Genomic DNA, 27,824 nt, shown 5'->3' with positions numbered 1-27,824 from the left:
ATTTTCAGTGCTTTGCTTTGTATGTAAGCGACATGTGAACTCTTGTAAGGGATGAAAAAGTTTTACCTTTTTAGAGTTGAACTTAAGTAGTAGAAAATTTAGGAGGGGTTATGCCTTGTTGTTTCAGATACTAAACATCGCCGTTAACTGTTGTGTCCCATTCCCTAAAATAACAATGACTCCTATCATTAATAATTGGGCTAATCTTATAATACATAGATGAAATAATGTAACATGAGTAACAAGAATATAATTCTCCTGGCATAAACTTATAACAACCCGGATGCCATTGTTAGTTAACATAAGCTACGTTTTTCCCCCAATAAACATAATCTAATCAATAACATGTTAACCAAACACAGGAATGCCACAAGGAAAAGATAAAAGAAATAAAAGGAACTCGGCAAACCCGAGCCCCGCCTGTTTACCAAAAACATCACCTCTAGCATCATAATAAGTATTAGAGGCACTGCCTGCCAGTGACAAAGTTTCAACGGCCGCGGTTTCATGACCGTTGCAAAGGTAGCATAATCACTTGTTCCTTAATTAGGGACTTGTATTGAACGGCTAAACGAGGGCTCAACTGTCTCTTATTTCCAATCAGTGAAATTAACCTCCCCGTGAAGAGGCGGGCATAAAAAATAAGACGAGAAGACCATATGGAGCTTTAATATATAGTCTAACACAAGCACTTTACTTAACCAAATGGAATAACACAAGCTAATTCTTAGACTATATTTAGGTTGGGGTTGACCTCGGAGAATAAAAAAGCCTCCGAAAACATTTAACCAAGACATACAAGTCGAAGTATAATAACTGCTTAATTGATCCAAAATTAATTGATCAACGGACCAAGTTACCCTAGGGATAACAGCGCCAATCCTATTCAAGAGTTCATATCGACAATTAGGGTTTACGACCTCGATGTTGGATCAGGACATCCTAATGGTGCAGAAGCTATTAATGGTTCGTTTGGTCAACGATTAAAGTCCTACGTGATCTGAGTTCAGACCGGAGTAATCCAGGTCGGTTTCTATCTATTTACCAATTTCTCCCAGTACGAAAGGACAAGAGAAATAAAGCCTCCTTTTACAAAAGCGCTTTAAAAAAACTAATGAGACCATCTCAATTGCACACTGTAAAACAACCTTCCGAGACAAGGCAATTAGGGTGGCAGAGCCAGGAAATTGCATAGATTTAAAACCTTACCCTCAGAGGTTCAAGTCCTCTTCCTAATAGTGCCTCTAATTAATATTATAACACTCCTCATCCCTGTCTTAATCGCTATAGCCTTCTTAAACTCTAATCGAACGAAAAATTTTAGGGTATATACAACTACGAAAGGGGCCCAACATTGTAGGACCCTATGGAATCTCCACCCATTTGCAGATGCAATAAAACTATTTATTAAAGAACCTCTACGACCACTTACAACCTCAGTAGTACTATTTATTATTGCACCCACCTTATCTCTAACCCTAGCTTTCAGCCTATGAATCCCCATACCAATGCCTCATCCCCTAGCCAACATAAATTTGAGTACATTGTTTATTCTAGCACTATCAAGCCTTTCAGTTTATTCTATTCTATGATCAGGGTGAGCATCAAACTCCAAATACTCCTTATCGGAGCTATTCGAGCAGTAGCCCAGACTATCTCCTATGAAGTAACAATAGCTATTATCATCCTATCAGTACTATAATAAATGGCTCCTTCTCTCTCCAAACCCTAATCATAACTCAAGAACACATATGACTAATTATTCCAACTTGACCCTTAGCTATAATATGATACATCTCTACACTAGCAGAAACTAATCGAGCTCCATTCGACCTAACTGAGGGGGAGTCCGAACTAGTATCAGGATTCAACGTAGAATACTCCGCAGGTCCCTTCGCCCTATTTTTCATAGCAGAATATACTAACATCATTCTAATAAATGCCTTATCAACTATCCTATTCATAGCCCCTATACACAACAGCCACCCAGAAATATTTACTATAGACTTCATAATAAAAACCCTAGCCCTAACCTCCCTATTCCTATGAATTCGAGCCTCGTACCCTCGATTTCGATATGATCATCTAATACATCTCCTATGAAAAAACTTTTTACCCCTTACACTAGCACTCTGCATGTGATATATCTCACTACCAATCTTTCTCTCAAGTATCCCCCCCTACACTTAGAAATATGTCTGACAAAAGAGTACTTTGATAGAGTAAATAATAAAGGTCATAATCCTTTTATTTCTAGGACAACAGGAATCGAACCTGTACTTAAGAAATCAAAATTCTACGTGCTACCTATACACCCCATCCTAATAAAGTAAGGTCAGCTAATAAAGCTATCGGGCCCATACCCCGAAAATGTTGGTTTAAATCCCTCCCATACTAATTAATCCTCTAACTCTTATAATAGTCTACCTAACTATTCTACTAGGACCAATCGTAACAATATTAAGCTCAAATTTCCTTCTCATATGAGTTGGATTAGAAATAAGCCTACTAGCTATAATCCCCCTTCTCATGTACAAAAAACTACCACGATCAACTGAAGCTGCCACAAATATTTCCTAACACAAGCTACAGCTTCAATAATTATACTAATAGCCATCACTATAAACCTATTCAACTAGGATCCTGAAGCTTACACCCACAAACTAATAAATTCATCATAATTACAATCTTTATGCACTAATAATAAAACTAGGTCTAGCACCCTCCATACATGACTCCAGAAGTAACTCAGGGGGCTCCACTAAATTCAGGCTTAATCCTGCTAACATGACAAAAAATCGCTCCTCTATCCATCCTCTATCAAATTCATGAACTACTAGACCCTAACCTTACAACCCCCATCTCAATAATCTCAGTATTTATAGGGGCATGAGGGGACTAAATCAAACTCAAATACGAAAAATCATAGCATACTCATCAATCGCCCCACATAGGATGAATAGTAGCCATCCTACCCTACAACCCACTCCTTACCCTCATAAACCTCATTATCTATATCCTAATAACAACTTCAATATTCCTAATTCTATATCATCCTCCACACAACAATTAACTCCATATCTCTATCATGAAATAAATATCCTATAATAACACCACTAGTAGCCTCCATCCTACTATCCCTAGGAGGGCTTCCTCCTCTCTCAGGATTTATACCTAAATGACTATTCATCAACGAACTACTAAAAAACAATAGCATCCCCATGGCTAGCCTAATTGCTCTAATAGCACTACTAAATCTATTCTTCTACACACGCCTTATCTACTCAACCTCCTCACTATCTTTCCTACTAATAATAACTCAAAACTTATCCCCCAACAACTAAAATCTAAAATCTCGCCCTTACTACCCTCTCTAACAATCTTAAGCACCATAGCCATACCCATAACACCACTACTTACCATATAAGAAGTTTAGGATATTCCAGTCCAAGAGCCTTCAAAGCCCTAAGAAAACGCTAAGTTTAACTTCTGATAAGGATTGTAGGATTACTCCCTACATCAAATGAATGCAAATCACTTACTTTAATTAAGCTAAATCCTCAACTAGGTTGGCAGGACTTCAACCTGCAAAATCTTAGTTAACAGCTAAACACCCTATTTCTGGCTTCAACCTACTTCTCCCGCCTAAAGAAAAAAAAAGGCGGGAGAAGCCTCAGTAGGGAAAATATCCTACTCCTCCGAATTTGCAATTCGACGTGAATACTCACTCTAAGGCTTGGTAAGAAGAGGGATAAACCTCTGTCTTTAGATTTACAGTCTAATACCTACTCGGCCACCTTACCTATGTTCATCAACCGTTGACTCTTTTCAACAAACCATAAAGACATCGGTACTCTGTACCTGATCTTCGGGGCTTGAGCAGGAATAGTTGGCACAGCCCTCAGCATCCTTATCCGAGCTGAACTAGGCCAACCAGGGGCCCTACTAGGAGACGATCAAATTTACAACGTAATCGTAACTGCTCACGCATTCGTTATAATTTTCTTTATAGTAATACCCATAATAATTGGAGGTTTTGGAAACTGATTAGTACCTCTTATAATCGGAGCACCTGATATAGCTTTCCCTCGAATAAATAATATGAGTTTCTGACTTCTGCCCCCTTCATTCCTTCTACTCTTAGCATCATCAATAGTTGAGGCTGGGGCTGGAACAGGATGAACAGTTTACCCCCCTCTAGCAGGAAATCTGGCACACGCCGGAGCATCTGTAGATCTAGCCATCTTCTCTCTTCACCTAGCTGGAGTGTCGTCCATCTTGGGGGCAATCAACTTTATTACCACAATTATTAATATAAAACCCCCTGCTATAACACAATATCAAACCCCCCTATTCGTCTGATCAGTCCTAATCACAGCTGTACTCCTCCTTCTATCCCTTCCAGTTTTAGCAGCCGGTATTACCATGCTTCTAACAGACCGTAATCTTAATACAACCTTCTTTGACCCTGCCGGAGGGGGTGACCCTATCCTCTACCAACACTTATTCTGATTCTTTGGTCACCCAGAAGTATATATCCTAATTCTCCCAGGATTCGGTATTATCTCGCATATCGTTACGTACTACTCAGGTAAAAAAGAACCCTTTGGTTACATAGGTATAGTCTGAGCCATAATATCTATCGGATTCCTAGGATTCATTGTATGAGCACATCATATATTCACAGTAGGCCTAGACGTAGATACCCGAGCCTACTTTACATCAGCAACTATAATTATCGCTATCCCTACAGGGTAAAAGTATTTAGCTGACTAGCTACCCTCCATGGAGGCGATGTTAAATGATCACCAGCCATACTATGAGCCCTTGGTTTTATCTTTCTTTTTACTGTTGGGGGGTTAACCGGAATTGTCCTGTCAAACTCTTCACTTGATATCGTCCTACATGACACATACTATGTAGTAGCCCACTTTCACTACGTCCTATCTATAGGAGCCGTATTTGCTATTATAGCAGGATTCGTTCATTGATTCCCCCTATTCTCAGGCTACTCCCTTAATGATATGTGAGCAAAAGCCCACTTTATTGTAATATTCGTGGGAGTTAACATAACCTTTTTCCCTCAACATTTCCTAGGTCTATCAGGCATACCTCGACGATACTCGGACTACCCTGATGCCTATACAACTTGAAATATAGTGTCCTCCATGGGCTCCTTATCTCCCTAACAGCCGTTATTATCATAATTTTCATAATCTGAGAAGCTTTTGCCTCAAAACGTGAAATTATATCAGTCCCTCACACATCTACTAACCTAGAATGACTTCATGGATGTCCTCCACCTTATCATACATTCGAAGAACCCACTTACGTTAAGGTGAAATAAGAAAGGAAGGATTCGAACCCCCTAAAATTGGTTTCAAGCCAACCTCATAACCTCTATGTCTTTCTTAATAAGATATTAGTAAACACATTACATAACTTTGTCAAAGTTAAATCACAGATTAGACTCTGTATATCTTATATGGCCTACCCACTTCAACTAGGACTTCAAGATGCAACATCCCCAATCATAGAAGAACTCATAGCCTTCATGACCATACACTTATAATTGTTTTCCTTATTAGCTCTCTAGTACTTTATATTATTTCATCTATACTATCTACAAAAATAACCCACACTAGCACTATAGATGCTCAAGAAGTAGAAACAATTTGAACTATTCTACCAGCTGCAATCTTAGTACTCATTGCATTACCATCCCTACGAATTCTTTACATAATAGATGAAATTAATAACCCCGTCTTAACTGTCAAAACGATAGGCCACCAATGGTATTGAAGCTATGAATATACTGATTATGAAGACCTGTGTTTTGACTCCTATATAGTCCCCACAGATGACCTAAAACCAGGAGATCTTCGCCTGCTAGAAGTTGACAATCGAGTAGTACTACCCATGGATCTTCCTATTCGCATGCTAATCTCATCTGAAGACGTCCTACACTCATGAGCCGTACCCTCACTAGGATTGAAAACGGACGCTATCCCCGGACGCCTAAATCAAGCCACAGTATCATCCAATCGCCCAGGCCTATTCTACGGACAATGCTCAGAAATTTGTGGGTCTAATCACAGCTTTATACCAATTGTACTTGAAATAGTACCACTAAAACACTTCGAGGACTGATCAGCTTCCATAATTTAATCACTGCGAAGCTAAGAGCATTAACCTTTTAAGTTAAAATTAGAGATAAAAGTCTCCACAGTGAAATGCCCCAACTAGATACATCAACATGATTTACCACTGTCCTCTCATCAACCATTACACTTTTTATCCTGTTTCAACTAAAATTCTCAGACATTACTTACTTTTCTAACCCCTCACCTAAAACACTAAACCACTAAAAACTGAAAACCCTTGAGAATAAAATGAACGAAAATCTATTCTCCTCTTTCATTACCCCTACACTAATAGGACTACCTGTAGTTATTATTATTATCATATTCCCCTCCATACTTTTCCCCAATTCAAAACGCCTACTAAATAATCGCCTTATTTCACTCCAACAATGATTAGTTAAATTAATTACAAAACAAATAATACTAATCCACACACCAAAAGGACGAACCTGATCCTTAATAATCATCTCCCTAATCATATTTATCGGTTCAACTAATCTACTAGGCCTTCTCCCCATACATTCACACCAACTACCCAACTCTCTATGAACCTAGGAATAGCTATTCCTCTGTGAGCAGGAGCAGTAATCATAGGATTTCGCCATAAGCTAAAAGACTCATTAGCTCACTTTTTACCTCAAGGAACACCTATTACACTTATTCCTATGCTAATTATTATTGAAACAATCAGCCTATTTATTCAACCTATGGCCCTAGCAGTTCGACTTACAGCCAACATTACTGCCGGCCACCTACTCATACACCTAATCGGAGGAGCCACACTAGTACTAATAAATATCAGCCCTCCCACTGCCATAATCACATTCATCATTCTCCTACTCCTAACCGTGTTAGAATTTGCTGTAGCCCTTATCCAAGCCTATGTATTCACTCTATTAGTAAGCCTCTATTTACACGATAACACATAATGAACCACCAAACTCACGCCTTCCACATGGTCAACCCCAGCCCATGACCACTAACAGGGGCCTTATCCGCTCTTCTCCTAACATCTGGCTTAGTAATATGATTTCATCATAGCTCTACAATTCTACTACTAACAGGCCTATTGGTGAATATCCTAACAATAATTCAATGGTGACGAGACGTAATTCGTGAGGGAACCTTCCAAGGCCACCACACTCCTATTGTACAGAAAGGTCTACGTTATGGCATAGTTCTATTTATTATTTCAGAAATTTTCTTTTTTGCCGGGTTTTTTTGAGCTTTCTACCACTCAAGCCTAGTCCCAACACATGATTTAGGGGGATTCTGACCACCTGCAGGAATTATACCCTTAAACCCTCTAGAAGTCCCCCTCCTTAACACATCCGTCTTACTAGCCTCAGGAGTATCAATTACATGAGCCCACCATAGTTTAATAGAAGGAAAACGAACACACATAAATCAAGCTATATTTATTACAATTATACTAGGCATTTACTTTACTGTCCTACAGGCCTCAGAATACTTTGAAACTCCCTTTTCTATCTCAGATGGAGTCTACGGGTCTACATTCTTTATAGCAACAGGATTCCACGGACTACATGTAATTATCGGCACAACCTTTCTAATTATCTGCCTGCTACGACAAATTAAGTTTCACTTCACATCAAAACATCACTTTGGCTTTGAAGCCGCAGCATGATACTGACACTTCGTAGATGTAGTTTGACTGTTCTTGTACGTATCAATCTACTGATGAGGCTCATACTTTCTTAGTATAACAAGTACAACTGACTTCCAATCAGTTAGATCTAGAAAAAACTAGAAGAAAGTAATTAATATACTTCTAGCCATCATTGTTAACATTACCCTATCACTCCTCCTAATTACAGTAGCCTTCTGAATTCCCCTAACTAACGTCTACACAGAAAAAGCAAACCCCTACGAATGCGGCTTTGACCCCATAGACTCAGCCCGACTTCCTTTTTCTATAAAATTTTTCCTTGTAGCCATTACATTCCTCCTATTTGATCTAGAAATTGCACTACTACTGCCAATCCCATGAGCCTTACAAACCCCTGACATCTTTCACATAATCCTATACGCATTCCTCCTAGTCTCAATCCTCTCTTTAGGGTTAGCCTACGAATGGACACAAAAAGGACTAGAATGAACAGAATAAGTGGTAATTAGTTTAACTAAAATTAATGATTTCGACTCATTAGATTATGGCCTGACCATAATTACCAAGTGTCCCCTACCTATATCAATCTAACCCTAGCTTTCTCCCTATCACTTCTAGGCACCCTAATATTCCGATCACACCTTATATCTACACTTCTATGCCTGGAAGGAATAATACTCTCTTTATTCATACTAACATGCATCTCTTCCCTAAATACCAACTCAATAACCTTTTTTCCAACCCCAATTATTATCTTAGTATTTGCAGCATGTGAAGCAGCTGTGGGATTAGCCCTACTAGTAAAAATCTCAAATACATACGGAACAGACTATGTGCAAAACCTAAATGTCCTACAATGCTAAAAATTATCATAGCCTCAACTATACTTCTCCCTCTAACCTGATTATCAAAAAACAAATTCATGTGAATTAATGTGACATCTCACAGCTTTATAATCAGCTTACTAAGCCTCATCCTCTTATGACAAAGCGAAGACTATTATACCTTTTCCACCTCCCTATTCTCTGATCATATCTCAACCCCCCTAATCATTTTAACAACCTGACTTCTACCCCTAATACTTATGGCCAGCCAAAATCACATAAAGGGGGAAAAAACAGAACACAAAAAACTATTTATCTCTATACTTAGTCTCCTACAAATCTTTTTGATTATCACATTTTCTGCAACCGAAATAATTATATTCTATATTATATTTGAAGCTACACTAATCCCAACACTTATTATTATTACACGATGGGGAAATCAAACAGAACGTCTAAACGCAGGATTATACTTTCTTTTTTATACTCTAGTAGGCTCTATCCCACTCCTTATTGCCCTAATTGTAATCTACAACTCAATAGGAACTCTAAATCTCATAATCCTGACACTTAACAGCCAAACCCTTCATACTACATGATCAAGTAACATTTTATGACTAGCATGCATATTAGCATTCCTAATTAAAATACCACTATACGGCGTTCACCTCTGACTTCCCAAAGCCCACGTAGAGGCCCCTATCGCAGGATCTATGGTACTGGCAGCCATCTTACTAAAACTAGGAGGCTATGGCATGATACGTATCTCCATCATACTAGATCCCACAACAAAATCCATATCATACCCATTTATCATCCTGTCCTTATGAGGAATAATCATAACCAGCTCAATCTGCTTACGACAAACAGACTTAAAATCTCTAATTGCCTACTCCTCAGTCAGCCACATAGCACTAGTAATCGCATCAATTATAATTCAAACACCATGAAGTTTTATAGGAGCTATAGTCCTTATAATCGCCCACGGATTAACCTCATCACTCATATTCTGCCTAGCAAACTCAAACTACGAACGAACCCACAGTCGAACTATAGTACTAGCTCGAAGCCTCCAAGCAATCTTCCCACTTATGGCAGTATGATGAATCCTAGCAAGCCTGGCAAATCTAGCCCTACCTCCCTCAATTAACCTCATTGGAGAATTACTAATTACTATGTCATTGTTCTCCTGATCTAACCTATCAATAATTCTTGTAGGAGTCAATATCATTATCACAGCCTTATATTCACTCTACATAATTATCATGACCCAGCGAGGAAAACTTAATTACCATATCATAAACCTCCAACCATCACATACTCGAGAACTCACCCTGATATCTCTACATATTACACCATTAATTCTTCTAACCATTAAACCTCAACTAATTTTAGGAAACATATGTAGACATAGTTTAAAAAAACCTTAGACTGTGAATCTAACAATAGAAGACCCAAACCCTTCTTGTCTACCAAGAAAGAAAACAAGAACTGCTAATTCATGTAACCATATTTAAACATATGGCTTTCTTACTTTTATAGGATAGTAGAAATCCATTGGTCTTAGGAACCAAAAACTTGGTGCAACTCCAAATAAAAGTAATTAATTTTATTGCCCCCTTAACTCTCCTAACTCTTTTAACCCTTACACTACCAACTCTACTATCTCTAACACATTTAACAAAATATATCAACTTCCCTAACTATGTAACCTCGTGTATTAAACATGCATTCTTAATTAGTCTAATGCCCCTAATTATCCTACTCCACTACAACATTGAGTCAATGATCTCTAGCTGGCACTGAATAACTATTAACACTATCAACCTATCAGTCAACTTTAAAATTGACTTCTTCTCCACCCTCTTTTTATCCGTAGCTCTCTTTGTAACATGATCTATTATAGAGTTCTCCTCCTGATATATACACTCAGACCCCCATCTAAACCGATTCATTAAATATCTACTTATATTCTTAATCACAATAATTATCTTAACCTCCGCTAATAACCTATTTCAACTATTCATTGGATGAGAAGGCGTAGGTATCATATCATTCCTACTTATCGGCTGATGATATGGCCGAACCGACGCAAACACTGCAGCACTACAAGCTATCCTGTATAACCGCATCGGCGATATCGGATTTATTCTAGCAATAACATGATTCTGTCTTAACTCTAACTCCTGAGACATTCAACAAATCTTCATACATGACAACTACAGTATTATTCCCCTTCTAGGACTTCTACTAGCAGCAACCGGAAAATCAGCTCAATTCGGTCTCCACCCATGACTTCCCTCAGCCATAGAAGGACCAACTCCTGTATCAGCCCTACTTCACTCAAGTACAATAGTAGTAGCAGGAATTTTCCTAATAATTCGATTCTCCCCCCTTACCTCAAATAATAATACCATGCTAACCCTTATACTATGCCTAGGATCAATCACCACCCTATTTACAGCAATCTGCGCACTAACCCAAAATGATATTAAAAAAATTGTAGCATTCTCCACATCCAGCCAACTAGGTCTCATAATAGTAACCCTAGGAATTAATCAACCATACCTAGCTTTTCTCCACATTTGCATGCACGCTTTCTTTAAAGCCATACTATTTATGTGCTCTGGCTCTATTATCCACAATCTAAACGATGAACAAGATATCCGAAAAATAGGAAATACAATCTCTACTCTTCCTTTCACCTCATCCTGCTTAACCATTGGAAGCCTAGCTTTAACCGGCATACCATTTCTCACAGGATTTTACTCTAAAGACCTTATTATCGAGTCTATCAACACGTCAAATACCAACGCCTGAGCCCTTCTAATTACACTAATTGCAACCTCCCTAACAGCCGCTTACAGCATACGAATTATTTATTTCGTCACAATAACAAAACCACGGTATAACCCTCTAATCGTAATAAACGAAAATAACCCAAAACTTATTAATCCTATTAAACGACTGGCACTAGGAAGTATCTTCGCAGGATTCATTATCTCACATAATATTCCACCAATAAACACTCAAGTCATAACTATACCCTGACAGCTAAAAATAGCAGCTCTATTCATTACAATCCTAGGATTTTTAGTTTCCCTAGAACTTAACAATTTTACCCTGAACTTAATTTCTAATAAAAACTCACCTTACTCTATATTCTCGACCCTACTAGGATACTTCCCCCTTATCACTCACCGACTTATCCCCATAAAAATACTAGACTCAAGCATAAAAATTTCCACAATCACCCTAGACCAGACCTGATTAGAATCTGCCATTCCTAAATCCACATCAACTACACATACCTTAATATCAAAACTAGTGTCAAATCAAAAAGGCCTAGTCAAAATTTACTTCCTCTCATTCCTAGTGTCACTAATCCTAGTAATATTACTCCTCACGCCTAATTATCTCGAGTAATCTCAATAATAATAAACACTCCAATAAATAAAGATCACCCAGCCACAATCATTAATCAACTAGCACAACTATATATAGCTGCAACTCCTACCCCACCTTCTCCCATAATTCCTAGATCATCCACCTCATAAACAGCCCAACTATCTATATCATAAACCTCCACCCCCACATCAACATTATTATAATAACTAACAGCATAAACAACAGACAACTCTACAATAAACCCTAAAATCAACACGCTTATAAATAATCAATTAGAACCTCAAGTCTCTGGATACTCTTCCATAGCCATAGCAGCTGTATACCCAAAAACAACTAACATACCACCCAAATAAATCAAAAACACAATCAAACCTAAAAAAGAACCCCCAATACCCAACACCATAAAACAACCTACACACCCACTTAAAATTAAAACCAGTCCCCCATAAATAGGAGAAGGTTTCAACGCCAACCCTAAGCAACCCATTAAAAATACAGAACTTAAAATATAAATGTAATTAGCCATTATTCCTACATAGCACTTAACTATGGCCAATGACATGAAAAATCATCGTTGTAACTCAACTATAGGAACACTAATGAAAAACATACGAAAATCACACCCACTACTAAAAATCATTAATCACGCATTTATTGACCTACCCGCACCATCCAATATCTCATCATGATGAAACTTTGGGTCCCTTCTAGGAGTCTGTCTAGTAGTACAAATTATCACAGGACTATTTCTAGCAATACACTACACCTCTGATACCACAACAGCATTTTCATCTGTAACTCATATCTGCCGAGATGTAAACTACGGTTGATTGATTCGATATCTTCATGCAAACGGAGCCTCAATATTCTTCATGTGCCTATTTATACACGTAGGACGAGGAATCTACTACGGATCCTACACCTTTACAGAAACCTGAAATATTGGCATTATTCTACTGTTCGCCGTAATAGCAACTGCATTTATAGGATATGTGCTTCCCTGAGGACAAATATCCTTCTGAGGAGCCACAGTTATTACTAACCTTCTCTCAGCAGTTCCCTACATCGGTACTAATTTAGTAGAATGAATCTGAGGGGGGTTCTCAGTAGACAAAGCCACTCTTACACGCTTCTTCGCATTCCATTTTATCCTCCCATTCATCATTGCAGCCCTAGCTATAGTCCACCTACTTTTTCTCCACGAAACTGGATCCAATAACCCCACCGGAATCAACTCTGATGCAGACAAAATTCCATTCCATCCGTACTACACTATAAAAGACTTCCTAGGGGCCCTACTCATGTTAGTAGTTCTACTCCTACTTGTTTTATTTTCCCCAGATATTTTAGGCGACCCAGATAATTATACACCAGCTAACCCCCTAAACACACCTCCTCACATCAAACCAGAGTGATATTTCCTATTCGCCTACGCTATCCTACGTTCTATCCCCAATAAACTAGGAGGAGTGTTAGCTTTAGTACTATCCATCCTTGTCCTAGCCTTGCTACCTCTCATGCACACCTCAAAACAACGAAGCCTTATGTTCCGCCCAATTAGCCAAATCCTATTTTGAATACTAACAGCTAATCTTCTAATTCTAACCTGAATTGGGGGACAACCAGTAGAACACCCCTTCATTATCATTGGACAAGTAGCTTCAATCAGCTACTTCTCTATTATTTTAATCCTAATACCAATCTCAGGACTAATCGAAAACAAAATACTAAAACTTTGCCCTAATAGTATAACACATTACACTGGTCTTGTAAACCAGAAATGAAGAATTAATCTTCTTGGGGCATCAAGAGAGAAAACTATGTCTTCACCATCAACTCCCAAAGCTGATATTCTGTTTAAACTACCTCTTGAACTTTCCCGTACATAAAATTATATACCACCCATAACATCATATGTATACTTTACATTAAATTATTTACCCCTAGCATATAAGCACGTAAATAAAATTAATGTAATAAGACTACACTGACATATCAAATAAAATAATCAACCCCATGGATATTATTAAATACTATAAGTTAATGTTCAATTCACATACCTGTGTTATTAGACATACACCATTACGTCATAACTCTGCTTGTCCATATGACTATCCCCTTCCACTGTTGGTCTATATTTCTACCATCCTCCGTGAAATCAACAACCCGCCCACCTTTGCCACTCTTCTCGCTCCGGGCCCATGAAACTTGGGGGTAGCTAACCTGAAACTTTAACAGACATCTGGTTCTTTCTTCAGGGCCATAGAAATGGATCATCGCCCATTCGTTCCCCTTAAATAAGACATCACGATGGTTCGGGTCTAATCAGCCCAGGACCAACATAACTGTAGTCACGTGCCTTTGGTATTTTTTTATTTCGGGGTGCCTTCCTCAACATAGCCGTCAAGGCTTGTATTTCAGCCCAAAGTCCGATGGGACATTCTATTCAAGGGTCATTTATCCCCATTAACGAGTTCTCTACCCCATTCGTTTAATGGTTTCGGGACATACCAATCAATACTATACGGAATCATCACATACCAAACCCCCTTACCCCCCTTTTGCCAAACCCCTAAAACAAAAGGTATCTTTCCATCCATTCGAATGGTACACAAAATTTAACTTGATTTTTAGTATCTGAAGCTATAACCCCTAAATTTTCTACTACTTAATTTCAACTCTAAAATTTAAAACTTTTCAATCCTTACAAGAGTTAATGTAGCTTACATACAAAGCAAAGCACTGAAAATGCTTAGACGGGTTTTCAACCCCATGAACACAATAGGTTTGGTCCTGGCCTTATAATTAGTTGGAGGTAAAATTACACATGCAAGACTCCCCATACCAGTGTAAAACCCCTTAGAACTAAACAATTAACCTAAGGAGAAGATATCAAGCACATACATATAGCTCAAGACATCTTGCTTAGCCACACCCCCACGGGAAACAGCAGTGATAAAAATTAAGCAATGAACGAAAGTTTGACTTAGTTATACCTCTAAGGGTTGGTAAATTTCGTGCCAGCCACCGCGGTCATACGATTAACCCAAACTAATTATTCCTCGGCGTAAAAAGTGTAACTTCTCCTTAACAAATAGAATTAAAAACTAACTTATATGTGAAAATTCATTGTTAGTCATAAATACAACTACGAAAGTGATTCTAATAGAATTTAACACTATAGCTAAGGCCCAAACTGGGATTAGATACCCCACTATGCTTAGCCCTAAACTTAAACAATTCATAACAAAATTGTTTGCCAGAGAACTACTAGCCATAGCTTAAAACTCAAAGGACTTGGCGGTACTTTATATCCATCTAGAGGAGCCTGTTCTATAATCGATATACCCCGTTATACCTCACCACCCCTTGCTAATTCAGCCTATATACCGCCATCTTCAGCAAACCCTAAAAAGGTACCAAAGTAAGCAAGAGTACAAACATAAAAACGTTAGGTCAAGGTGTAGCCTATGAGGTGGAAAGTAATGGGCTACATTTTCTTAAAAAGAACACACGAAACCCTTTATGAAACTAAAGGACAAAGGAGGATTTAGTAGTAAATTAAGAATAGAGAGCTTAATTGAATCGAGCAATGAAGTGCGCACACACCGCCCGTCACCCTCCTCAAACTAATCTTCAGGTATGATTAAATAAAACAATACCAACTAGATTACGAGAGGAGATAAGTCGTAACAAGGTAAGCATACTGGAAAGTGTGCTTGGAATAATCACAGTGTAGCTTAACTAAAAGCATCTGGCCTACACCCAGAAGAATCCATCACAATGGACACTTTGAACTAAAACTAGCCCTAACCTAAATCTACAATAAATAATCTTACAGAACAACTAAAACATTTATCTAACACTAGTATTGGAGAAAGAAAATTACCTTAGGAGCTATAGAAACAGTACCGCAAGGGAAAGATGAAAGAACAAATTAATAGTACAAAAAAGTAAAGATTAAACCTTGTACCTTTTGCATAATGAATTAACTAGTGCAAACCTAGCTAAGAGGACTAAGCTAGGAGACCCGAAACCAAACGAGCTACCTAAGAACAACCTTATGGGTGAACCCGTCTGTGTGGCAAAACAGTGGGACGATTCATAGGTAGAGGTGAAATGCCTATCGAGCTTGGTGATAGCTGGTTGCCCAACAAGGAATTTTAGTTCCACTTTAAGTTTACCTAAAGAATCTCCAATACAAATGTAAACTTAAAACATAGCCAAAAGAGGGACAGCTCTTTTGGAAAGGAAACAACCTTGCATAGTGAGTCAATAAAATTAGAGGACAAACCATAGTTGGCTTAAAAGCAGCCATCAATTAAGAAAGCGTTCAAGCTCAACATTAATCCTCTCATTAATCCCTAAAATAACAATGAACTCCTATCATTAATAATTGGGCTAATCTATAATACAATAGATGAAATAATGTTAACATGAGTAACAAGAATATAATTCTCCTGGCATAAACTTATAACAACCCGGATGCCCATTGTTAGTTAACATAAGCTACGTTTTTCCCCCAATAAACATATCTAATAATAACATGTTAACCCAACACAGGAATGCCACAAGGAAAGATTAAAAGAAATAAAAGGAACTCGGCAAACCCGAGCCCCGCCTGTTTACCAAAAACATCACCTCTAGCATAATAAGTATTAGAGGCACTGCCTGCCCAGTGACTAAAGTTCAACGGCCGCGGTATCCTGACCGTGCAAAGGTAGCATAATCACTTGTTCCTTAATTAGGGACTTGTATGAACGGCTAAACGAGGGCTCAACTGTCTCTTATTTCCAATCAGTGAAATTAACCTCCCCGTGAAGAGGCGGGCATAAAAAAATAAGACGAGAAGACCCTATGGAGCTTTAATATATAGTCTAACACAAGCACTTTTACTTAACCAAATGGAATAACACAAGCTAATTCTTAGACTATTATTTAGGTTGGGGTGACCTCGGAGAATAAAAAAGCCTCCGAAAACATTTAACCAAGACATACAAGTCGAAGTATAATAACTGCTTAATTGATCCAAAATAATTGATCAACGGACCAAGTTACCCTAGGGATAACAGCGCAATCCTATTCAAGAGTTCATATCGACAATTAGGGTTTACGACCTCGATGTTGGATCAGGACATCCTAATGGTGCAGAAGCTATTAATGGTTCGTTTGTTCAACGATTAAAGTCCTACGTGATCTGAGTTCAGACCGGAGTAATCCAGGTCGGTTTCTATCTATTTACAATTTCTCCCAGTACGAAAGGACAAGAGAAATAAAGCCTCCTTTACAAAAGCGCTTTAAAAAAACTAATGAGACCATCTCAATTGCACACTGTAAAACAACCTTCCGAGACAAGGCAATTAGGGTGGCAGAGCCAGGAAATTGCATAAGATTTAAAACCTTACCCTCAGAGGTTCAAGTCCTCTTCCTAATAGTGCCTCTAATTAATATTATAACACTCCTCATCCCTGTCTTAATCGCTATAGCCTTCTTAACTCTAATCGAACGAAAAATTTTAGGGTATATACAACTACGAAAGGGGCCCAACATTGTAGGACCCTATGGAATTCTCCAACCATTTGCAGATGCAATAAAACTATTTATTAAAGAACCTCTACGACCACTTACAACCTCAGTAGTACTATTTATTATTGCACCCACCTTATCTCTAACCCTAGCTTTCAGCCTATGAATCCCCATACCAATGCCTCATCCCCTAGCCAACATAAATTTGAGTACATTGTTTATTCTAGCACTATCAAGCCTTTCAGTTTATTCTATTCTATGATCAGGGTGAGCATCAAACTCCAAATACTCCTTATTCGGAGCTATTCGAGCAGTAGCCCAGACTATCTCCTATGAAGTAACAATAGCTATTATCATCCTATCAGTACTATTAATAAATGGCTCCTTCTCTCTCCAAACCCTAATCATAACTCAAGAACACATATGACTAATTATTCCAACTTGACCCTTAGCTATAATATGATACATCTCTACACTAGCAGAAACTAATCGAGCTCCATTCGACCTAACTGAGGGGGAGTCCGAACTAGTATCAGGATTCAACGTAGAATACTCCGCAGGTCCCTTCGCCCTATTTTTCATAGCAGAATATACTAACATCATTCTAATAAATGCCTTATCAACTATCCTATTCATAGCCCCTATACACAACAGCCACCCAGAAATATTTACTATAGACTTCATAATAAAAACCCTAGCCCTAACCTCCCTATTCCTATGAATTCGAGCCTCGTACCCTCGATTTCGATATGATCATCTAATACATCTCCTATGAAAAAACTTTTTACCCCTTACACTAGCACTCTGCATGTGATATATCTCACTACCAATCTTTCTCTCAAGTATCCCCCCCTACACTTAGAAATATGTCTGACAAAAGAGTTACTTTGATAGAGTAAATAATAAAGGTCATAATCCTTTTATTTCTAGGACAACAGGAATCGAACCTGTACTTAAGAAATCAAAATTCTACGTGCTACCTATACACCCCATCCTAATAAAGTAAGGTCAGCTAATAAAGCTATCGGGCCCATACCCCGAAAATGTTGGTTTAAATCCCTCCCATACTAATTAATCCTCTAACTCTTATAATAGTCTACCTAACTATTCTACTAGGACCAATCGTAACAATATTAAGCTCAAATTTCCTTCTCATATGAGTTGGATTAGAAATAAGCCTACTAGCTATAATCCCCCTTCTCATGTACAAAAAACTACCACGATCAACTGAAGCTGCCACAAAATATTTCCTAACACAAGCTACAGCTTCAATAATTATACTAATAGCCATCACTATAAACCTTATTCAACTAGGATCCTGAAGCTTACACCCACAAACTAATAAATTCATCATAATTACAATCTTTATTGCACTAATAATAAAACTAGGTCTAGCACCCTTCCATACATGACTCCCAGAAGTAACTCAGGGGGCTCCACTAAATTCAGGCTTAATCCTGCTAACATGACAAAAAATCGCTCCTCTATCCATCCTCTATCAAATTCATGAACTACTAGACCCTAACCTTACAACCCCCATCTCAATAATCTCAGTATTTATAGGGGCATGAGGAGGACTAAATCAAACTCAAATACGAAAAATCATAGCATACTCATCAATCGCCCACATAGGATGAATAGTAGCCATCCTACCCTACAACCCACTCCTTACCCTCATAAACCTCATTATCTATATCCTAATAACAACTTCAATATTCCTAATTCTAATATCATCCTCCCACACAACAATTAACTCCATATCTCTATCATGAAATAAATATCCTATAATAACACCACTAGTAGCCTCCATCCTACTATCCCTAGGAGGGCTTCCTCCTCTCTCAGGATTTATACCTAAATGACTTATCATCAACGAACTACTAAAAAACAATAGCATCCCCATGGCTAGCCTAATTGCTCTAATAGCACTACTAAATCTATTCTTCTACACACGCCTTATCTACTCAACCTCCCTCACTATCTTTCCTACTAATAATAACTCAAAACTTATCCCCCAACAACTAAAATCTAAAATCTCGCCCTTACTACCCTCTCTAACAATCTTAAGCACCATAGCCATACCCATAACACCACTACTTACCATATAAGAAGTTTAGGATATTCCAGTCCAAGAGCCTTCAAAGCCCTAAGAAAACGCTAAGTTTAACTTCTGATAAGGATTGTAGGATTACTCCCTACATCAAATGAATGCAAATCACTTACTTTAATTAAGCTAAATCCTCAACTAGGTTGGCAGGACTTCAACCTGCAAAATCTTAGTTAACAGCTAAACACCCTATTTCTGGCTTCAACCTACTTCTCCCGCCTAAAGAAAAAAAAAGGCGGGAGAAGCCTCAGTAGGGAAAATATCCTACTCCTCCGAATTTGCAATTCGACGTGAATACTCACTCTAAGGCTTGGTAAGAAGAGGGATAAACCTCTGTCTTTAGATTTACAGTCTAATACCTACTCGGCCACCTTACCTATGTTCATCAACCGTTGACTCTTTTCAACAAACCATAAAGACATCGGTACTCTGTACCTGATCTTCGGGGCTTGAGCAGGAATAGTTGGCACAGCCCTCAGCATCCTTATCCGAGCTGAACTAGGCCAACCAGGGGCCCTACTAGGAGACGATCAAATTTACAACGTAATCGTAACTGCTCACGCATTCGTTATAATTTTCTTTATAGTAATACCCATAATAATTGGAGGTTTTGGAAACTGATTAGTACCTCTTATAATCGGAGCACCTGATATAGCTTTCCCTCGAATAAATAATATGAGTTTCTGACTTCTGCCCCCTTCATTCCTTCTACTCTTAGCATCATCAATAGTTGAGGCTGGGGCTGGAACAGGATGAACAGTTTACCCCCCTCTAGCAGGAAATCTGGCACACGCCGGAGCATCTGTAGATCTAGCCATCTTCTCTCTTCACCTAGCTGGAGTGTCGTCCATCTTGGGGGCAATCAACTTTATTACCACAATTATTAATATAAAACCCCCTGCTATAACACAATATCAAACCCCCCTATTCGTCTGATCAGTCCTAATCACAGCTGTACTCCTCCTTCTATCCCTTCCAGTTTTAGCAGCCGGTATTACCATGCTTCTAACAGACCGTAATCTTAATACAACCTTCTTTGACCCTGCCGGAGGGGGTGACCCTATCCTCTACCAACACTTATTCTGATTCTTTGGTCACCCAGAAGTATATATCCTAATTCTCCCAGGATTCGGTATTATCTCGCATATCGTTACGTACTACTCAGGTAAAAAAGAACCCTTTGGTTACATAGGTATAGTCTGAGCCATAATATCTATCGGATTCCTAGGATTCATTGTATGAGCACATCATATATTCACAGTAGGCCTAGACGTAGATACCCGAGCCTACTTTACATCAGCAACTATAATTATCGCTATCCCTACAGGGGTAAAAGTATTTAGCTGACTAGCTACCCTCCATGGAGGCGATGTTAAATGATCACCAGCCATACTATGAGCCCTTGGTTTTATCTTTCTTTTTACTGTTGGGGGGTTAACCGGAATTGTCCTGTCAAACTCTTCACTTGATATCGTCCTACATGACACATACTATGTAGTAGCCCACTTTCACTACGTCCTATCTATAGGAGCCGTATTTGCTATTATAGCAGGATTCGTTCATTGATTCCCCCTATTCTCAGGCTACTCCCTTAATGATATGTGAGCAAAAGCCCACTTTATTGTAATATTCGTGGGAGTTAACATAACCTTTTTCCCTCAACATTTCCTAGGTCTATCAGGCATACCTCGACGATACTCGGACTACCCTGATGCCTATACAACTTGAAATATAGTGTCCTCCATGGGCTCCTTTATCTCCCTAACAGCCGTTATTATCATAATTTTCATAATCTGAGAAGCTTTTGCCTCAAAACGTGAAATTATATCAGTCCCTCACACATCTACTAACCTAGAATGACTTCATGGATGTCCTCCACCTTATCATACATTCGAAGAACCCACTTACGTTAAGGTGAAATAAGAAAGGAAGGATTCGAACCCCCTAAAATTGGTTTCAAGCCAACCTCATAACCTCTATGTCTTTCTTAATAAGATATTAGTAAACACATTACATAACTTTGTCAAAGTTAAATCACAGATTAGACTCTGTATATCTTATATGGCCTACCCACTTCAACTAGGACTTCAAGATGCAACATCCCCAATCATAGAAGAACTCATAGCCTTTCATGACCATACACTTATAATTGTTTTCCTTATTAGCTCTCTAGTACTTTATATTATTTCATCTATACTATCTACAAAAATAACCCACACTAGCACTATAGATGCTCAAGAAGTAGAAACAATTTGAACTATTCTACCAGCTGCAATCTTAGTACTCATTGCATTACCATCCCTACGAATTCTTTACATAATAGATGAAATTAATAACCCCGTCTTAACTGTCAAAACGATAGGCCACCAATGGTATTGAAGCTATGAATATACTGATTATGAAGACCTGTGTTTTGACTCCTATATAGTCCCCACAGATGACCTAAAACCAGGAGATCTTCGCCTGCTAGAAGTTGACAATCGAGTAGTACTACCCATGGATCTTCCTATTCGCATGCTAATCTCATCTGAAGACGTCCTACACTCATGAGCCGTACCCTCACTAGGATTGAAAACGGACGCTATCCCCGGACGCCTAAATCAAGCCACAGTATCATCCAATCGCCCAGGCCTATTCTACGGACAATGCTCAGAAATTTGTGGGTCTAATCACAGCTTTATACCAATTGTACTTGAAATAGTACCACTAAAACACTTCGAGGACTGATCAGCTTCCATAATTTAATCACTGCGAAGCTAAGAGCATTAACCTTTTAAGTTAAAATTAGAGATAAAAGTCTCCACAGTGAAATGCCCCAACTAGATACATCAACATGATTTACCACTGTCCTCTCATCAACCATTACACTTTTTATCCTGTTTCAACTAAAATTCTCAGACATTACTTACTTTTCTAACCCCTCACCTAAAACACTAAAACCACTAAAAACTGAAAACCCTTGAGAAATAAAATGAACGAAAATCTATTCTCCTCTTTCATTACCCCTACACTAATAGGACTACCTGTAGTTATTATTATTATCATATTCCCCTCCATACTTTTCCCCAATTCAAAACGCCTACTAAATAATCGCCTTATTTCACTCCAACAATGATTAGTTAAATTAATTACAAAACAAATAATACTAATCCACACACCAAAAGGACGAACCTGATCCTTAATAATCATCTCCCTAATCATATTTATCGGTTCAACTAATCTACTAGGCCTTCTCCCCCATACATTCACACCAACTACCCAACTCTCTATGAACCTAGGAATAGCTATTCCTCTGTGAGCAGGAGCAGTAATCATAGGATTTCGCCATAAGCTAAAAGACTCATTAGCTCACTTTTTACCTCAAGGAACACCTATTACACTTATTCCTATGCTAATTATTATTGAAACAATCAGCCTATTTATTCAACCTATGGCCCTAGCAGTTCGACTTACAGCCAACATTACTGCCGGCCACCTACTCATACACCTAATCGGAGGAGCCACACTAGTACTAATAAATATCAGCCCTCCCACTGCCATAATCACATTCATCATTCTCCTACTCCTAACCGTGTTAGAATTTGCTGTAGCCCTTATCCAAGCCTATGTATTCACTCTATTAGTAAGCCTCTATTTACACGATAACACATAATGAACCACCAAACTCACGCCTTCCACATGGTCAACCCCAGCCCATGACCACTAACAGGGGCCTTATCCGCTCTTCTCCTAACATCTGGCTTAGTAATATGATTTCATCATAGCTCTACAATTCTACTACTAACAGGCCTATTGGTGAATATCCTAACAATAATTCAATGGTGACGAGACGTAATTCGTGAGGGAACCTTCCAAGGCCACCACACTCCTATTGTACAGAAAGGTCTACGTTATGGCATAGTTCTATTTATTATTTCAGAAATTTTCTTTTTTGCCGGGTTTTTTTGAGCTTTCTACCACTCAAGCCTAGTCCCAACACATGATTTAGGGGGATTCTGACCACCTGCAGGAATTATACCCTTAAACCCTCTAGAAGTCCCCCTCCTTAACACATCCGTCTTACTAGCCTCAGGAGTATCAATTACATGAGCCCACCATAGTTTAATAGAAGGAAAACGAACACACATAAATCAAGCTATATTTATTACAATTATACTAGGCATTTACTTTACTGTCCTACAGGCCTCAGAATACTTTGAAACTCCCTTTTCTATCTCAGATGGAGTCTACGGGTCTACATTCTTTATAGCAACAGGATTCCACGGACTACATGTAATTATCGGCACAACCTTTCTAATTATCTGCCTGCTACGACAAATTAAGTTTCACTTCACATCAAAACATCACTTTGGCTTTGAAGCCGCAGCATGATACTGACACTTCGTAGATGTAGTTTGACTGTTCTTGTACGTATCAATCTACTGATGAGGCTCATACTTTCTTAGTATAACAAGTACAACTGACTTCCAATCAGTTAGATCTAGAAAAAACTAGAAGAAAGTAATTAATATACTTCTAGCCATCATTGTTAACATTACCCTATCACTCCTCCTAATTACAGTAGCCTTCTGAATTCCCCTAACTAACGTCTACACAGAAAAAGCAAACCCCTACGAATGCGGCTTTGACCCCATAGACTCAGCCCGACTTCCTTTTTCTATAAAATTTTTCCTTGTAGCCATTACATTCCTCCTATTTGATCTAGAAATTGCACTACTACTGCCAATCCCATGAGCCTTACAAACCCCTGACATCTTTCACATAATCCTATACGCATTCCTCCTAGTCTCAATCCTCTCTTTAGGGTTAGCCTACGAATGGACACAAAAAGGACTAGAATGAACAGAATAAGTGGTAATTAGTTTAACTAAAATTAATGATTTCGACTCATTAGATTATGGCCTGACCATAATTACCAAGTGTCCCCTACCTATATCAATCTAACCCTAGCTTTCTCCCTATCACTTCTAGGCACCCTAATATTCCGATCACACCTTATATCTACACTTCTATGCCTGGAAGGAATAATACTCTCTTTATTCATACTAACATGCATCTCTTCCCTAAATACCAACTCAATAACCTTTTTTCCAACCCCAATTATTATCTTAGTATTTGCAGCATGTGAAGCAGCTGTGGGATTAGCCCTACTAGTAAAAATCTCAAATACATACGGAACAGACTATGTGCAAAACCTAAATGTCCTACAATGCTAAAAATTATCATAGCCTCAACTATACTTCTCCCTCTAACCTGATTATCAAAAAACAAATTCATGTGAATTAATGTGACATCTCACAGCTTTATAATCAGCTTACTAAGCCTCATCCTCTTATGACAAAGCGAAGACTATTATACCTTTTCCACCTCCCTATTCTCTGATCATATCTCAACCCCCCTAATCATTTTAACAACCTGACTTCTACCCCTAATACTTATGGCCAGCCAAAATCACATAAAGGGGGAAAAAACAGAACACAAAAAACTATTTATCTCTATACTTAGTCTCCTACAAATCTTTTTGATTATCACATTTTCTGCAACCGAAATAATTATATTCTATATTATATTTGAAGCTACACTAATCCCAACACTTATTATTATTACACGATGGGGAAATCAAACAGAACGTCTAAACGCAGGATTATACTTTCTTTTTTATACTCTAGTAGGCTCTATCCCACTCCTTATTGCCCTAATTGTAATCTACAACTCAATAGGAACTCTAAATCTCATAATCCTGACACTTAACAGCCAAACCCTTCATACTACATGATCAAGTAACATTTTATGACTAGCATGCATATTAGCATTCCTAATTAAAATACCACTATACGGCGTTCACCTCTGACTTCCCAAAGCCCACGTAGAGGCCCCTATCGCAGGATCTATGGTACTGGCAGCCATCTTACTAAAACTAGGAGGCTATGGCATGATACGTATCTCCATCATACTAGATCCCACAACAAAATCCATATCATACCCACTTATCATCCTGTCCTTATGAGGAATAATCATAACCAGCTCAATCTGCTTACGACAACAGACTTAAAATCTCTAATTGCCTACTCCTCAGTCAGCCACATAGCACTAGTAATCGCATCAATTATAATTCAAACAACCATGAAGTTTATAGGAGCTATAGTCCTTATAATCGCCCACGGATTAACCTCATCACTCATATTCTGCCTAGCAAACTCAAACTACGAACGAACCCACAGTCGAACTATAGTACTAGCTCGAAGCCTCCAAGCAATCTTCCCACTTATGGCAGTATGATGAATCCTAGCAAGCCTGGAATCTAGCCCTACCTCCCTCAATTAAACTCATTGGAGAATTACTAATTACTATGTCATTGTTCTCCTGATCTAACCTATCATAATTCTTGTAGGAGTCAATATCATTATCACAGCCTTATATTCACTCTACATAATTATCATGACCCAGCGAGGAAAACTTAATTACCATATCATAAACCTCCAACCATCACATACTCGAGAACTCACCCTGATATCTCTACATATTACACCATTAATTCTTCTAACCATTAAACTCAACTAATTTTAGGAAACATATGTAGACATAGTTTAAAAAACCTTAGACTGTGAATCTAACAATAGAAGACCCAAACCCTTCTTGTCTACCAAGAAGAAAACAAGAACTGCTAATTCATGTAACCATATTTAAACATATGGCTTTCTTACTTTTATAGGATAGTAGAAATCCATTGGTCTTAGGAACCAAAAACTTGGTGCAACTCCAAATAAAAGTAATTAATTTTATTGCCCCCTTAACTCTCCTAACTCTTTTAACCCTTACACTACCAACTCTACTATCTCTAACACATTTAACAAAATATATCAACTTCCCTAACTATGTAACCTCGTGTATTAAACATGCATTCTTAATTAGTCTAATGCCCCTAATTATCCTACTCCACTACAACATTGAGTCAATGATCTCTAGCTGGCACTGAATAACTATTAACACTATCAACCTATCAGTCAACTTTAAAATTGACTTCTTCTCCACCCTCTTTTTATCCGTAGCTCTCTTTGTAACATGATCTATTATAGAGTTCTCCTCCTGATATATACACTCAGACCCCCATCTAAACCGATTCATTAAATATCTACTTATATTCTTAATCACAATAATTATCTTAACCTCCGCTAATAACCTATTTCAACTATTCATTGGATGAGAAGGCGTAGGTATCATATCATTCCTACTTATCGGCTGATGATATGGCCGAACCGACGCAAACACTGCAGCACTACAAGCTATCCTGTATAACCGCATCGGCGATATCGGATTTATTCTAGCAATAACATGATTCTGTCTTAACTCTAACTCCTGAGACATTCAACAAATCTTCATACATGACAACTACAGTATTATTCCCCTTCTAGGACTTCTACTAGCAGCAACCGGAAAATCAGCTCAATTCGGTCTCCACCCATGACTTCCCTCAGCCATAGAAGGACCAACTCCTGTATCAGCCCTACTTCACTCAAGTACAATAGTAGTAGCAGGAATTTTCCTAATAATTCGATTCTCCCCCCTTACCTCAAATAATAATACCATGCTAACCCTTATACTATGCCTAGGATCAATCACCACCCTATTTACAGCAATCTGCGCACTAACCCAAAATGATATTAAAAAAATTGTAGCATTCTCCACATCCAGCCAACTAGGTCTCATAATAGTAACCCTAGGAATTAATCAACCATACCTAGCTTTTCTCCACATTTGCATGCACGCTTTCTTTAAAGCCATACTATTTATGTGCTCTGGCTCTATTATCCACAATCTAAACGATGAACAAGATATCCGAAAAATAGGAAATACAATCTCTACTCTTCCTTTCACCTCATCCTGCTTAACCATTGGAAGCCTAGCTTTAACCGGCATACCATTTCTCACAGGATTTTACTCTAAAGACCTTATTATCGAGTCTATCAACACGTCAAATACCAACGCCTGAGCCCTTCTAATTACACTAATTGCAACCTCCCTAACAGCCGCTTACAGCATACGAATTATTTATTTCGTCACAATAACAAAACCACGGTATAACCCTCTAATCGTAATAAACGAAAATAACCCAAAACTTATTAATCCTATTAAACGACTGGCACTAGGAAGTATCTTCGCAGGATTCATTATCTCACATAATATTC

At 38.3% G+C, this 27,824-nt stretch overlaps 5 pseudogenes; all 5 read left to right on the top strand.

Moving 5' to 3' along the window:
* Positions 1-5,485: 5,485 nt before the first annotated feature.
* Positions 5,486-6,150, top strand: LOC127186362 (cytochrome c oxidase subunit 2-like; annotated as a pseudogene).
* A 242-nt stretch (positions 6,151-6,392) lies between these two features.
* On the top strand, positions 6,393-7,072 carry LOC127186367 (ATP synthase subunit a-like; annotated as a pseudogene).
* A 9,693-nt stretch (positions 7,073-16,765) lies between these two features.
* LOC127186368 (humanin-like protein) lies at positions 16,766-16,918 on the top strand (annotated as a pseudogene).
* Positions 16,919-21,699: 4,781 nt separating this feature from the next.
* LOC127186363 (cytochrome c oxidase subunit 2-like) lies at positions 21,700-22,365 on the top strand (annotated as a pseudogene).
* Positions 22,366-22,584: 219 nt separating this feature from the next.
* LOC127186366 (ATP synthase subunit a-like) lies at positions 22,585-23,290 on the top strand (annotated as a pseudogene).
* Positions 23,291-27,824: the final 4,534 nt, after the last annotated feature.

The sequence above is a fragment of the Acomys russatus genome, unplaced genomic scaffold (genome assembly GCF_903995435.1).
Source record: "Acomys russatus unplaced genomic scaffold, mAcoRus1.1, whole genome shotgun sequence".
NCBI classification, from domain to species: Eukaryota; Metazoa; Chordata; class Mammalia; order Rodentia; family Muridae; genus Acomys; species Acomys russatus.
Note: the sequence above shows the minus strand (reverse complement) of the source record. Positions and strands in the feature narration are given on the sequence as shown.